Source organism: Arvicola amphibius, chromosome 12 (genome assembly GCF_903992535.2).
Source record: "Arvicola amphibius chromosome 12, mArvAmp1.2, whole genome shotgun sequence".
Classification (NCBI taxonomy): Eukaryota; Metazoa; Chordata; class Mammalia; order Rodentia; family Cricetidae; genus Arvicola; species Arvicola amphibius.
The window spans coordinates 48,633,079-48,646,601 of record NC_052058.2 but is presented as its reverse complement, the minus strand read 5'-3'; positions in this window follow the sequence as shown (position 1 = coordinate 48,646,601).

Genomic DNA, 13,523 nt, shown 5'->3' with positions numbered 1-13,523 from the left:
CAGTAAACCTTGGGCTATTTCACAGGAAATGAAAGATGTCAGAATGGTTGGTTTTTGTTTTTTCTTTTGAGGGGAGTCTAAAGTTAAAAACAAGATTTACTTTGCATGTGCCATTAAAGGTGATAAATCTCTCGGCTTCAGTTAAGAATATAATAGCATCAAGTGTCATGGAAACTCCCTCTGTATGACACTTATGTCGTTATGAAGTCTAAAGTAGAATTTAAGGTCTTCTTTTTTTTGAAATAGCATAGTTTGGGTGAATAATACTTCTGTGAAACTGAAAAAAAGATACAAAACCAGGCTTGGTAATTCGAGCGCTGATGAGAACCAGTGTGGGCTGACCCTTCTGCTTATTTGGCGTCTTATTCTGACTGGTTAAAGGTTCAAGGTGACCAGCTTATCCCCTTTCTCCGAGGATTTCTCCAGGTTCAGCACAGAAAATTCCAACATCTTCTCCCAGTTCTCAGGAAACCATGACAGTTGGCCACCCTAATTGCCCTTTTCAGCAAAAACTCAGCAATAGACATTCAAAAGCACCCCAAGTCCACATTCTGTAAACAACTGCCCCCCCCACTGTGTTTGTAATACACTCCAGAAAAATTGTTTTAATATGCTCAACTTAAAACACATTGAAGACCAGAATGGAAATTGCGTGAATATTATGTCAGAAAAGCCTCATGGCAGGAAGGCTCATTTGCATTGGCATTTACAATGGGGGAAATTTACATATTCCTTGTGAAATTAAAGAGTTTTTTTAAGAGAGGCAGATTTGGAAATCTGCCTATCAAATGTTAATCTGAGAATAGTAAAGAATAGAATTTTCCTGCAGCTCGGATTTGTTGTTGTTTCTACAATTTAATTATATTCTTCGGAGCAGATAATAAATGTATATAAAATTCAAAAGGAAGGCAAAGTTAATGAAACATCCTTCCCTCTTCGTCCCCAGCCATTCAACTGTCCGAACAGTTAATTTCTAGGCTATTGTTGAGAGATAGTTTACAGAAAGACAGACAAATATGTAGAAGTTTTACTAAGTAAAAAGGCAGAAGTGGAGGGCTACCAGGCCCTAGCCTGGGGCAAAGGTTGGAGAAGCTTCACTCCACTGCCGACTCTGGGGTCAAAGGGCATGAGACCGTCAAGTTGGCAGGGCCAGGGAGCTCAGAGACACAGCTGGAAGCTGAAGGGACTCTAGCCAGCTCAGACTTGGCAAATAAGGCTTCTGGTGGGCCTTGCCCTTCTTCCCCATACTCTCTGCCTTGCTGAAAACCATTAGATTACATTCCTAAATCCAACCACCATGGTCTATTCCCTTATTTGGCCACTTCCTCCTCCTAAAGCAGAATACCAGAGTCCGGCTATCAAAGTACTGAAATCCAACCAGGGCAACAAAATGAAAAAACCTTTGGCTCACCTAATCAACACGCCCAAATAAAATCAATCACCTCACCTAGAGTGGGGGGAGGTCCCCCTTTATCTTTGTAAACTGCCATTTGCCTATGGCCACATCTGCCCATAGGCAGTCTTTTGTCCCTCCCTGCAGGGACAAAAAAAAAAAAAATCCCCCTTTCTCTAGTTCCCTTCCCCTCTCCCTCGTCCTCTATCTCTGAAGTTAGTCTCTTCCCTGCAAAGTAATCTTCTTTGTGATGAGAATTTGATCTTGCGGTGTCCTGGACCTATACTGATCTCTCACCTTTAAACTTAAAGGCTCCAGGGAGCCCCTAGAGAAAGGGCAAGGGGAGACGGGTGTAGAGTCAGCAAATAAACCAGCGTTCTACAGAAAAGCAGTTTTTGTATTAGAAGACTGTGGGCTAAACCGGGCGGTGGTAGCACAGGCCTTTAATCCCAGCACTACAGAAGAGGGAGAGGCAGGTGGGTCTCGGATTTCAAGGCCAGCTGGACTACGGAGTGAGCTCCAGGACAGCCAGGGGTTTTTACACAGAGAAACCCTGTTTGCTAAAACAAAACTTAAACAAAAAAGTGTGGGTAGAGAGAAGTGGACTCAGCTCACCTCAGGAGGCAGACAGAGGAAATTCTGAGAGACAGTTCAGTTGCTGCCAGGCCACGGATGGAGCGACCAGTGGGCAACAGAAAAGATCAAACCGGGCCGGGCGGTGGTGGCGCACGCCTTTAATCCCAGCACTCGGGAGGCAGAGGCAGGCGGATCTCTGAGTTCGAGGCCAGCCTGGTCTACAAGAGCTAGTTCCAGGACAGTCTCTAGAAACTACAGGGAAACCCTGTCTCGAAAAACCAAAAAAAAAAAAAAAAAAAAGAAAAGATCAAACCGCGTTTCGGCCTAGGCTGAGGAACCACACCAAGGTTTCGACAAAGTCAAGTATCAGGGGGCATTGTTTCACAAGAGTGTCCACTCTCCATCCCACCCACACCTCACCCCACCCTCACCCGCGTCCTCACCTCACCCCACCCCACCCACACCCACATCCAGACCCCACTAAACTTCCTGATGCAACCCCAGGTTTCTAAACTGCGGGGAAGAATCTCTTTCAAGCTGCCCCACCTCCTCCAATTAGGGCTCAGCCCTCCAATTGGCTGCGACCTTTCAGAAGACATTCTTTCCCACTCACAAGACTCCTGGGAAAGATGAGCGGTCCTCCCTTGCCCTTGGTGCTGCGAGGCAACAGGGTGCCGGCTGCTGGCAGCTGTGAGAAGATTCCCTTTGCTCAGCCAAAGAGCAGGCACTCCCGCTCTCAAGGGAATGACTTATCCCACTGCGTAGTTGATTCCAAGAAAGAAAAGAAAATTGCCAAGCTGTGCCAGGCAGGAGTCCTCTAACTTGGCTCTGTATTGGAGTATCAATGATGCTTTAAAAATTAAAAAAAAAAAATACTATGTCAGAAATGGTTAAGTTTTGCTTTTAACATCCCTGGGGACATTGGGATTGACCATAGGGAAATTCTGTCTGCAGAGGACGCTGGGACTGAGTCTTCGAAGAATTTGCATTGAGCCTGTAGGGAGGCTTCTTTTTTGGTGACAAAGCTGCCTACTTCTGAACAACTCCACAGCAGCGAGAAAACAAACCCGTGTTGGGACACATCAGTGACGTTTAACACGATAAATGTGTTTCACAGAAAGAGTGAGGAAACCAACATTTTATAGAGTATCTTAAATGGATAAGGGGACCTAGAATTGTAAAGCGGTTTTAGAGGCATTTCTCAGACAATGCAAAATATCTACACATAACAAAAAAATAAAAAAATAAAAAACATGGATGTAAAAGCCACTTCTGCCTCATCTATTTCCTCCCAAATATTCTATTTTTCTTTGTATTGTATTCATTTAAGTGAATTGTATTAGATTTTATAAAATCTGTTTGCTTCTCTTTTCCCCTTTTTTACAAATGATAATGCTAGTCCCTGTTAGGAGATAAACAGTCCCTCATTCTTGCACAGATAGAACGCATGTACCATACGTCTACATATGTGTAACTATTCCTCTTCTCGTGGACAGTCACCCCACCACCACACGCCAATATCAATTGTCCAACAAACATTCTGAAAAATATATCCTTATTAATATACTGTTGGTCACATATGAAAATAGTCTGGGTTTTGGTCCTGTAAACATATTCTAACAGAGTGGTAAGTCAGTGGTAAAGAAAATGTGGGGGAGACTGCTCAGCACGGAAAAGCACCTGAGTGAATTAGTTTAGCCAAAGGCGGGAAAGCACGGACCTTAGGTGGTTTTCTCTGGTTTCATGTGCACTGCCATATGTGCAGGCATGCACACGCAGAGAGATTAGTAATTCATAAAATTTAGCAAATTTAAATTTTATTTTTGGCTCACGATTTTGGTGCAGGGTTGAGAGGCCATATCTAATGACGGCTTTCTTGCTTGGCAGAGAGCCAATGTGACACAGGCCACCACATGTTAACAGACAAGGAGCACATGTGTGTACATGTCCTCTCTCTCTCTCTCTCTCTCTCTCTCTCTCTCTCTCTCTCTCTCGTTATTAAAAAATCATTTTTTCACCAGGCAGTGGTGCCGCACGCCTTTAATCCCAGCACTTGGGAGGCAGAGGCAGGCAGATCTCTGTGAATTTGAGGCCAGCCTGGTCTACAAGAGCTAGTTCCAGGACAGGCTCCAAAGCTACAGAGAAACCCTGTCTCGAAAAACCAAAAAGAAAATAAATCATTTTTTTTTTCAGTCATGGAGACTTAACCTGATGATCTTATCTTACCCCTGGTTTAACACCCCAAAAGCTCTGCTTCCAAACCCTATTGTCAAACCGTATTCAAACTATGTTAGCAACTGATTGACTGATTGGACATCTACAGGATAACATACCAGTAAGATCCATTCCCACAAGTAAAACTGCTATCTGCTCATCAGACTCAGTAGATAGTTCCAAACATATGCCAGTCCCCAAATACACCAACGTCCACTCCTGAAGGTACGTGTGGTGATCCTCCATATGTGCATTCATGTGTGTGTGTGCTGTGTGTCTGCTGGGAATTGAAGGCAAGGCTCCCATGCACACTGGGCAAATCCTGGCCACCATCAGCCATTGCATGCAGGTCTTTTCGACTGCTCCAGAGACTGTAGCTCACACAGCCCAGTCAGAGTTAAGAGAGGCAAAGGCAGAGTAGATCGAATGGTGCAAATATTGCTGAGATAATGTGGAGTTTAATAAAGACTGACTTGCCAACTCTGGGACCAAGAATGTCAACATGGATAACTCAGGCAGGCGTGTTCTAGACAAAACTGCCGTGAGCCAGTACACAGGCCTCAGGGACACTGGAGTTTTCCAGGTAAGCATAACAACATCACTGCATGAAGACGGATTTGTGCCTCAACCAATTACCCATTGCCGCCTTCTGCCACAGGGTTCCCTAAACACTCATTTGATGGTCGCTTGCTGAATGAACAAGGGCTGGGTCACAAAGCAGTCTTAGCCTGAAAAAAGATTTCTATTGCCCTCCCACCCCCATGGGCAGAAAGAGAAGCCTGCTTCCCGGGCAGGGGATGGGGGACGGGACTCAAGCATTAAAATTCAAGGACAGAATTTCGAGGGGAAGGCACCATAAATCGGCAATCACCCTGGGCTGCTATGTACCCTCATCAGACAAGTAGAAGAAAGACATTCATCTGTAAAGCAGCCATATCAAATACGAAAACTGACCCCCACAGATCTAAATAGTTCCATCAGAGAATATATAGGGCCCCACGGTACCCAAATCCAGGTACAGCTCACTGTGCATATTTTCCATCCCACTGAAGATAATACCAACTGGAGATGGGGCCCCTCTTTGGTACTCTGAAGGCTATCAACAACCATCCCACCCTGGCTAGATCTTGCCTTAGCAGAATCATCGCTGCTTTAACAGGCCATTAACTGTACGCTATACCCACACTTCACAAGAGACTAGAAAACCAGGTATGTTTGAGAATGCTTGTAATTCCAGCACTTGAAAGACAGAGGCAAGAGGGTTAGTAACACAAGTTTGAAGCCAGCCTGCTGGTCTGCTTAACAAGTCGCAACCCATCAAGGGCTCCACGTTGAGACCCTGTATCAAAAAGTGGGAGGGGTGCTGAGTTTCAGGACAGCCAGAGCTGTTTGTTACACAGAGAAACACTGTCTGTCTTGGGGGGGGGGGAATGAAAAAATACATCAAGATATTGATTAATCTGGCATTAAGAAGAATGATTAAAATTGTGGTGTTTTCAACAGTTAGACAACATTTTCAGGGATTTCTGTCCCTTTGTCGTATGCACTTTTCAGAATCCTGGAACAGAGGTGTTAGACTCCCTTTCAAAAATAAGGACATGGAAGTCTAGGGCATCCACACCAGAAAGGTGGAGACAGAATGTCTCTAGATGCTGATGAGGATGTGGAACAAGGGGAACACTCGTCCATTGCTGCTGGGAGTGCAGCCACAATGGAAATCAGTGTGGCAGTTCCTTGGACACTGGGAATAGATCTACCTCAAGATCTAACTAGACCACTCTTGAGTAAATACCCAAATTACCCTGCACCCCACTACAGAGACACGGGCTTATCCAGGTGCATTGCTGTGCTACTCATAATTGCTAGAAATTGGAAACAGCCTAGATACCCATTAATAGATGAATGGTTAATTAAAATGTAGTACACTTCCACAATGGAATATTTATTATTCAGCTGTTTAAAAAAATAAAACCATGGAATTTGCAGGTAAATGGAATTGGAAAAAAAAATCATCCTGATTGAAGCAACCCAAACTCTAAAAGGCAAGTATGGGATGTATTCTCTTATATGTGCGTGTTAGATTTTTAAGCCTCTGATAGGCCACAATCCATATAACCACAGATATTAGGTATAGCGTATTGAGGAAAAGGAAGGATTTCCTGAGGAAGGGGAATAGAATATATAGTCATGGAGAGACATGGGAGGAGGTAAGACTGGAATGGGGGGATTAAATGGCAAAAGAAAGGGAAGAGGGGGTAGGGGAGAGAATACAGGAGGGATGGTTAAAACTAAGGACCATCTAAGGGGTTAATACAGAAACCTACCATAATAGAAGCTTCTTATAAGAATATATAAAAAAAGCACATAAATGAAAGACATCTAAATGGAATCACTAAATAACAGGGAGACAGAGCCCAACCTAGATATCTCTTGCCACCAAATGAAACCTCCAATATCAACAACTGGTTGCATCTTATTAGTTGTTGGCCAAAGGGACCCCATGGAAACCCCCAAACAACTCGGGTTATTTCCAAGTCTATTGGGTGCTCTCAAGAAACTGAGGGTAAGTCCTTACTGCTGAAAATAATACTGACATAACTCACGGAACACAGAGAAATCAATCTGGTGCCTGGCTAGATCCTTCGTGCCTATGGAATAGTGTTCATGGTACTGAAAGATACTCTGTAAGATACCTGAGAATAAAGGTGAATACCAACATGGATATAAACCTTTCAGTCAGTGACAGTGACCTGCCTCCACTGGTGCAATAGTGGCACAGAGGTTATGGGAGCAACCAACCACTACTGATTGGATTTAAGGTTTGCTCCATGAGATGGAACCCATGGCTGACACTGCTCAGATAGCCAAGAATCTGGGACTAGATAGAACATGAACCTAGGGGAAACCCAAATACTATTGTTGTGCTAAAGGAATGTAGCAATAAAATGGCTCCTGATAACCTTCTGCTATACCCATAGATCAGTAAGTTGTTCAGCAACCATCAAAGATGCTTCCTCCTGCAGCAGACAGAAACAAATACCCACATTGGACAGTGTGGAGAGAGTAAGAGACCTTTGAAACCCAATCCTAAATAGGATGTCTCCACCAAATCCTTCCCCTCAGAGGTCAGGGAACCCCACAGAAGAGGAGGGGGAAAGAGTGCAAGAGTCAGAGGAGATGGAAGACGCAATGCCTTCCAAAACACACACACACACACACACACACACACACACACAAACTGATGCACCTATGAACTCATGAAAATGGTAACATCATACATGGTAGTCTCCATAGTTCCAAGCCAGATAGAGTCCCAGCCCTGAGAGGGGATGTGGACATGATTTTCCAAGCCTAACCAAGAAACTATGTCCAATTGACAAACCTCAGAAAGGAAAAATTAGTTTTCACCAATGGAGTCTCATTGGGTATTTAAACTACTCTCAAGGGCAGGCCCCATGTCTAGCTGTAGAGGGTCAACTCCAAATGAACTCTAGTGAACTTGGGGAAGTTGTTGTTTGTGAGGTTGTTGTCTCAGAAAGCTGTCTGGACATTTGTTTTTGACCTTACTGGTCTTTTGCTTACACATTGTGGTTTCTGACTTTGTGTTTTGGGAGGCTTTCTTTGTATGACTGTATATGTGCTTCTCATACTTTATTTTATTTTGCTTTTCCTCTCTGTTTTTTGTTTTGTTCTGTTCTGGTTTGTATTTTATTTGCCTGCTTATGTTCTAAAGAGAGGAAGAAGGCATGGCATTAGAGGGTGGGGAGGTAGGGAGGATCTGGGAGGAGATAAGAGATGGGAAACCATGATAAGACTATAATGTTTGGGGGGGATCCATTTTCAATTAAAACAAACCAAAAAGGCGGGGGGGGGGGGGGGGGGGGGCAAGAATGTCCCTAGAATATAAACTTTCCAGAGCATGTCCAAGTATTCTTTCTGTCACTACCTTCCATCACGTAGGAGAAGGTCAGTGTGCTCTTCTGATTGCCCAGAAGGTGACACAGACTCACCGAGACAAAGTTATCAAATGAGTGCTCGTGGGAATGGTGCCCAGAGCTGCCACCTGCCAAATGGCTTGGACAGTGAGCTGCAGGAGACACTCCTGCCTCCCTGGTGCCTTCGCCAAGGTCTGTCAACATCAAAGGGCAGAAGAAAAGTTCCAAACAAACTCTGGAAGGATGTTTACCAACAAGTAGAGATGAAACTGTAGGGGGCTGACCAAACAGGGTGAAGAAGAGCCAGTGAAAGGGATGCTCAGGAGACCTTCCCTTTGTTTCACCCACGCAGTTCTGGTATGCAGACATGCACGCCAGGCACATGCGCAGACACGACTAGCTGGCCAAGTCAAAAACAGAAGCGTTCCCTTTGGTCATACTAAGAAATCCCAAGACACTCGTGACAACCAAATATTTCCATTACTCTATGTCTACCTACAGATGGAACCGCTCAGCGTTTGCAGGACCCCTCTCCTACCTCAACCCCAAATTTGCTCTTCAGTCTTTTTTTTTTCTAAGTCTTGTAATATATCCCTTATACAGCCAAGGATGATCTTGAACCTCAGAACAGGCAGGCCTGGAACTCAGAGATTCACCTGCTCCAGTTTACCAAGTGCTGGGATTAAAAGGATGGCCACCACACCCTGACCAAACTTCTGATCCTCCAGAACAGAGAGGTGAAGGGCAGGCACCACCTACAAGGCTGGTTTGTGGGATTCTAGGAACCTAACCCAGAGCTTCCCGCAAAGCCACCGACGTTCTAAGGACTCTGCTCGTCCCAGCACTTTCCACAGTTCACCAGTTAAAGACTGAATTGGAAGATCACGTAAGTAGAGGCCATTGTCTGAGAAAGTCCACCTTCCAAGCCCAGTCCCAGTCAAACCAGTTTGTTCCCAGAGAGGAAAGCAGCCAATGTTTCTTAGGAAAACAGTGTGGTGACTAGTCAGACAGCAATGGCCACTCCAAGACAGGTCCTAGGACTCTGCTGAGGAATCTCATTAAACCACGCCCATGCCTGAGCCCCGCCCCCACCCCACCCCAGCCCGTGCCCTCTTCCCAGACTGCTCAATCCTGTAACACTATGTATTTGTCTTCTAAATCGAGGGTTTCTATTTCGGTTGAAAAGTGTTCTAGGTGACTCTGCTGAGTCAAGAAGTTTGGGAAACCCTGCCTGCAGGCACTTCCTGTCTCTAAGACTGTAAAATAGGACACACTTTGGCTAGCAAGCGCAGATTTGAAAGTTAGCTTCTTGAAATATATAGTCAAAGGATTCTTCCTTCTTATTAATGTCTCTAAGGAAAACAAAACAGGAATGCAAGCTTTCTCCAGGGATCTGATGTCGATCAGGGCTGCCATGCTATTTAAGGGTGCACCATAAAAAGGAATCTTAAGTGGCAGAGAGACGGTTCAATGGTTAAGGCCACTGGTTGCTGTAATAGTCTGTTCTATTTTTTTAAGAGGCAAGCCACTCCCACTCCCTCCCCCCATTTGCTGAGACCGGCTGATCTTCAGCTTCCATCCTGAGTTCCTTCCCTTTTCCAATTCCCTTTCAAAGTGGCAGCTTCTGCCTCTCCCCACTTCTCCCCTTCCTTATAACCCACTGATTAAATAGCCAACCTCTATCCATGTCTCTGTCTCTTGCCCGCCACCACGTGTCTCCCCCTGCCCTGGACCAGCCACCACTTGGGAACCTGCAGCCATCCCTGCCTGGGACTGGCTGCTCTCAGGGCCTGCTGTCTGCCGCTACATAGCCCTCTGCCATTGCTTGGGGATCTGCAGCGTTTCTGCTGCCTGCCACTGCCAGGGATCCGCAGCATTTTTAATTTTTCCATTACAGTTGCTCTTCCTTGGTTCAATTCCCAGCCTACATGGCAGCTCACAACCAAGGAATCTATATTCCATGGACACTAGGCATTCAAGTGGGATATCACATACATGCAAGCAAAACACCCATATGCATAGAAATATATATTTTTTCTTTTCTTAAGGAAACTTAAGAACTGCCACAGCCCTCCTAAAGCCAGGCTAAATGTACTTTCCTGTTTCCCAAATGCTGATTCTAAAAGCCAAACAACACAGCAACTTGCCCAAGAACTAAACGTGAATGGGACTTGGGATGGGGTTGGTGAAATTACCTAGACACAAGTGAGACCATGACACAGGTCTCCAAAGGTGGCTGGTCCTGGACAGGAAGACATGTGACATGCAGCTGCGGGCAAGAGACTGAGATGGATAGACAAGCCATGTAGAGTGAGGTTTGAATATTTATTTAGTGGGTTATGGAGGGGGAAGAGAAGGGGAGAAGAACAGAGAGAGAGAGAGAGAGAGAGAGAGACAGAGACAGAGACAGAGACAGAGACAGAGAGAGACAGAGAAGACACAGAAGCTGCGGCTTCGAGAATGATATGGAAAAGAAAGAGACTCAGGCTGCAAGCAGCAAGGAGGAAGGAAGATCTGCCTGCCTCAGCAGAGGGGTGTGTGTGGCTTGTCTCTTAAAGAGACAGGACAAGCCTGGTCTACAAGAGCTAGTTCCAGGACAGGCTCTAGAAACTACAGGGAAACCCTGTCTCGAAAAAAACAAAAAAGAGAGAGAGAGAGACAGGACAGACAGACCATTACAGTGGGGACTGATGAGAAAGAGGACTCTGTTTGAAACCGTCGTTTGAGTTCATCTAATCTCCATTTAGAAATGTTATCTTAGGGCTTTTACAAATTATCAGACATCAAGCTACGGAATTAAACTAAGTGCCCACCGTAAGAGAAGTGACAAAGAAGATCTGGTGGTTATTGTGCCCAGATTGGGGGTCCCCCAAAAACCACTATGGAGTCCACACTCATATGCAAAAGCAAAGAGCCTTGATTCAAGCTCAAGCTTGGACCCTCTGTCCATCCAACATAGTGGTGAGGTCAGAGAGCCATGAGCCCAGTTGGGGTGAGGTTTCTTTTTTTTATCATAGTAGAGGTTGGGGTGAGGGGATTTCTGAGGTTCAGGACCCCTAATTGGCTGACATTTGTCTAATAGTGTCTTGGTGAAAGGGGATGGGTGTGTCCTAGGCTAAGGGACATCAGGTGATCCTATTTAAGATGGTTGGAATGTTAGGTATTTCCCCTTGAATGGTCTGTTCCTACGTGGTGCCTGGGTGGTCTCTAGTGAGCCTGTCATGGCTGGGCCCTACAGTGGTGTGTAGAGACAATGAACTATTATTCAAATATTAAAAATGAAATCCCATCATTTGTGCAACATGCTTGAGCCTGGAAGAGACGATGCTAAATGAAATAAGCCAGGCACAGAACTAAAACTGCCCACATTATCACTCATATGCAGAAATGAAAAAGTTGATCTCACAAATGTGGAAATAGCAATAACTAAGGCCAGTGTGTGTGTGGGGGGGGGGGGGGAGTTGATGGGTACAGATTGCAGTCAGATGGGAGAAATGCCAGCATTCTGCAGCATACTAGCTGACAACCACTTAAGAAGGGGTGCTCAACATCGTAGCACAGACTTGTAATCCTTACATGCAAGAGGTGGAAGCAGGAGGATTATGACTTTTAGGCAAACCTGGACTACAAGAACCTGCCTCAAAAATTTAACAAGGAATGGCGGGAGAAAGGTAAAGGAGGAGGTGGGAAGATGGCTTGGTCTGTAAAGTGCTTATCTTATAGGCAAGTAAACCTGTGTTTGAATTCCAGAGCTGGTGTTTAAAAGCCAGGCATGGTTATGGAGGTTCTGATCCCAGCATTAGAGACAGGAAGTAGATACTTGGAGCCAGGAGGTAGTAGGACATGCCTTTAATCTCAGCACTTGGGAGGCAAAGACGTACAGCTCTCTGAGTTCAAGGCCAGCCTGACTGAGTGAGTGAGTCCCAGGACAACCAGGGGTACACAAAGAAGACCTGTCTCAAAAAACAAACAACAACAACAACAAAAAAAAGTAGATACTTAGGGTTCATTGGACAGCCACCTAGCCTACTCTGCTGACTCCAGGCCCGAGGGGGGGTGGGGAAGAAGAGAGAAAGAAAGAAAAAAAGAGAGAAAGAAAGAAAGAAAGAAAGAAAGAAAGAAAGAAAGAAGAAAGAGAAAGAAAGAATGAAAGAAAGAAGAAAGAGAAAGAATGAAAGAAAGAAGAGAGAAAAAAGAAGTAAGAAGGAAGAAGAGAGGAAGAAAGAAAGAAAGAAAGAAAGAAAGAAAGAGAAATAAAGAGAGGAAGGAAGGAAGGAAGGAAGGAAGGGAGGGAGGGAGGAGGAGAAAGAAAGAATAAAATGACGGAAGGGGTCTTGGGTGTAAAGAACAACATTGGAGTACTGGAAGTTGTCCTTTAGCCTCCATGTGAACACAACACATAGGCACAGACACACCCAGTCCCCGACCCACACCATGGAAAAATTGTTGATTGTACTTCTATTTTATCTATGTGTGGTTCTGATCGCAAAGGGTCAACTTTACAAGAAAGGGCTTTAGCTTCTCCACAAACACACGCATAGCCACTCTATCCTTACAAACATTATTAAAATAACTCCTGGTATCAGTTGATCAAATGTCAATGTGCTTAAGAGTCCCTTTTCCAGCTAGCTACATGCAGGTTTTAATTCGTTTATCAGTTCTGAGATGAGGCTGTGGGGAGTCTCACACTGGAGACCCATTTCTAAGATTTTCACCAGCATAACGTGTGTACTTCTTCCGGCTCTCACCACCTTCTTGTACTCCAAGGGGAACTACTTTTCTGTTTAACACAGCACTGTCTGGGGTAACTCAAAGAGCTCAGGGTTTCAAGAAAATCAGGTGGCTTGCCTGTCATGCTTTATGAAACGGCTGGGCTAGGTAGATCAGCGCCCCCTTGTGGAGCGCCTTCCGTGGCAGGTGCTAGCAGGATAATTGAACCACCAGTCTAGGAACAGAACTGGACAACAGTTCAAACAAGAATATTCTTCGAGGACTTGGAATTCTGGGAAAGCCAGTTGACTTCCTGTGTCCTCCCTCACTTCCTTTCTTTTCTGTTCTTTGGGTTTTTTGAGATAGGGTTTCCCTGTGTAACAATCTTGGCTGTCTTGGAACCCACTTTGTCCATAAGGCTGGCCTCAAACTCACTGAGATTCACCTGCCTCTGCCTCCCAAGTGCTGGGATTAAAGGCGTGCGCCACCACCGCCGGGCCCTCGCTTGATTTCTTACATCTGGGCTGGTATTGGGAGTGCCCATCCTCCTGATGATGGGAACAGAATTAACCGAATTAGCCAGTTTCCAATTTCCATTTGCACAAACCAACTCGGCATTTAATTCCACAAAGTCTGCTTTTCTCAAAGCCCTCTATTTTAAAGGGGGAAATTCCTAGATAAACAAACCGCCTTCA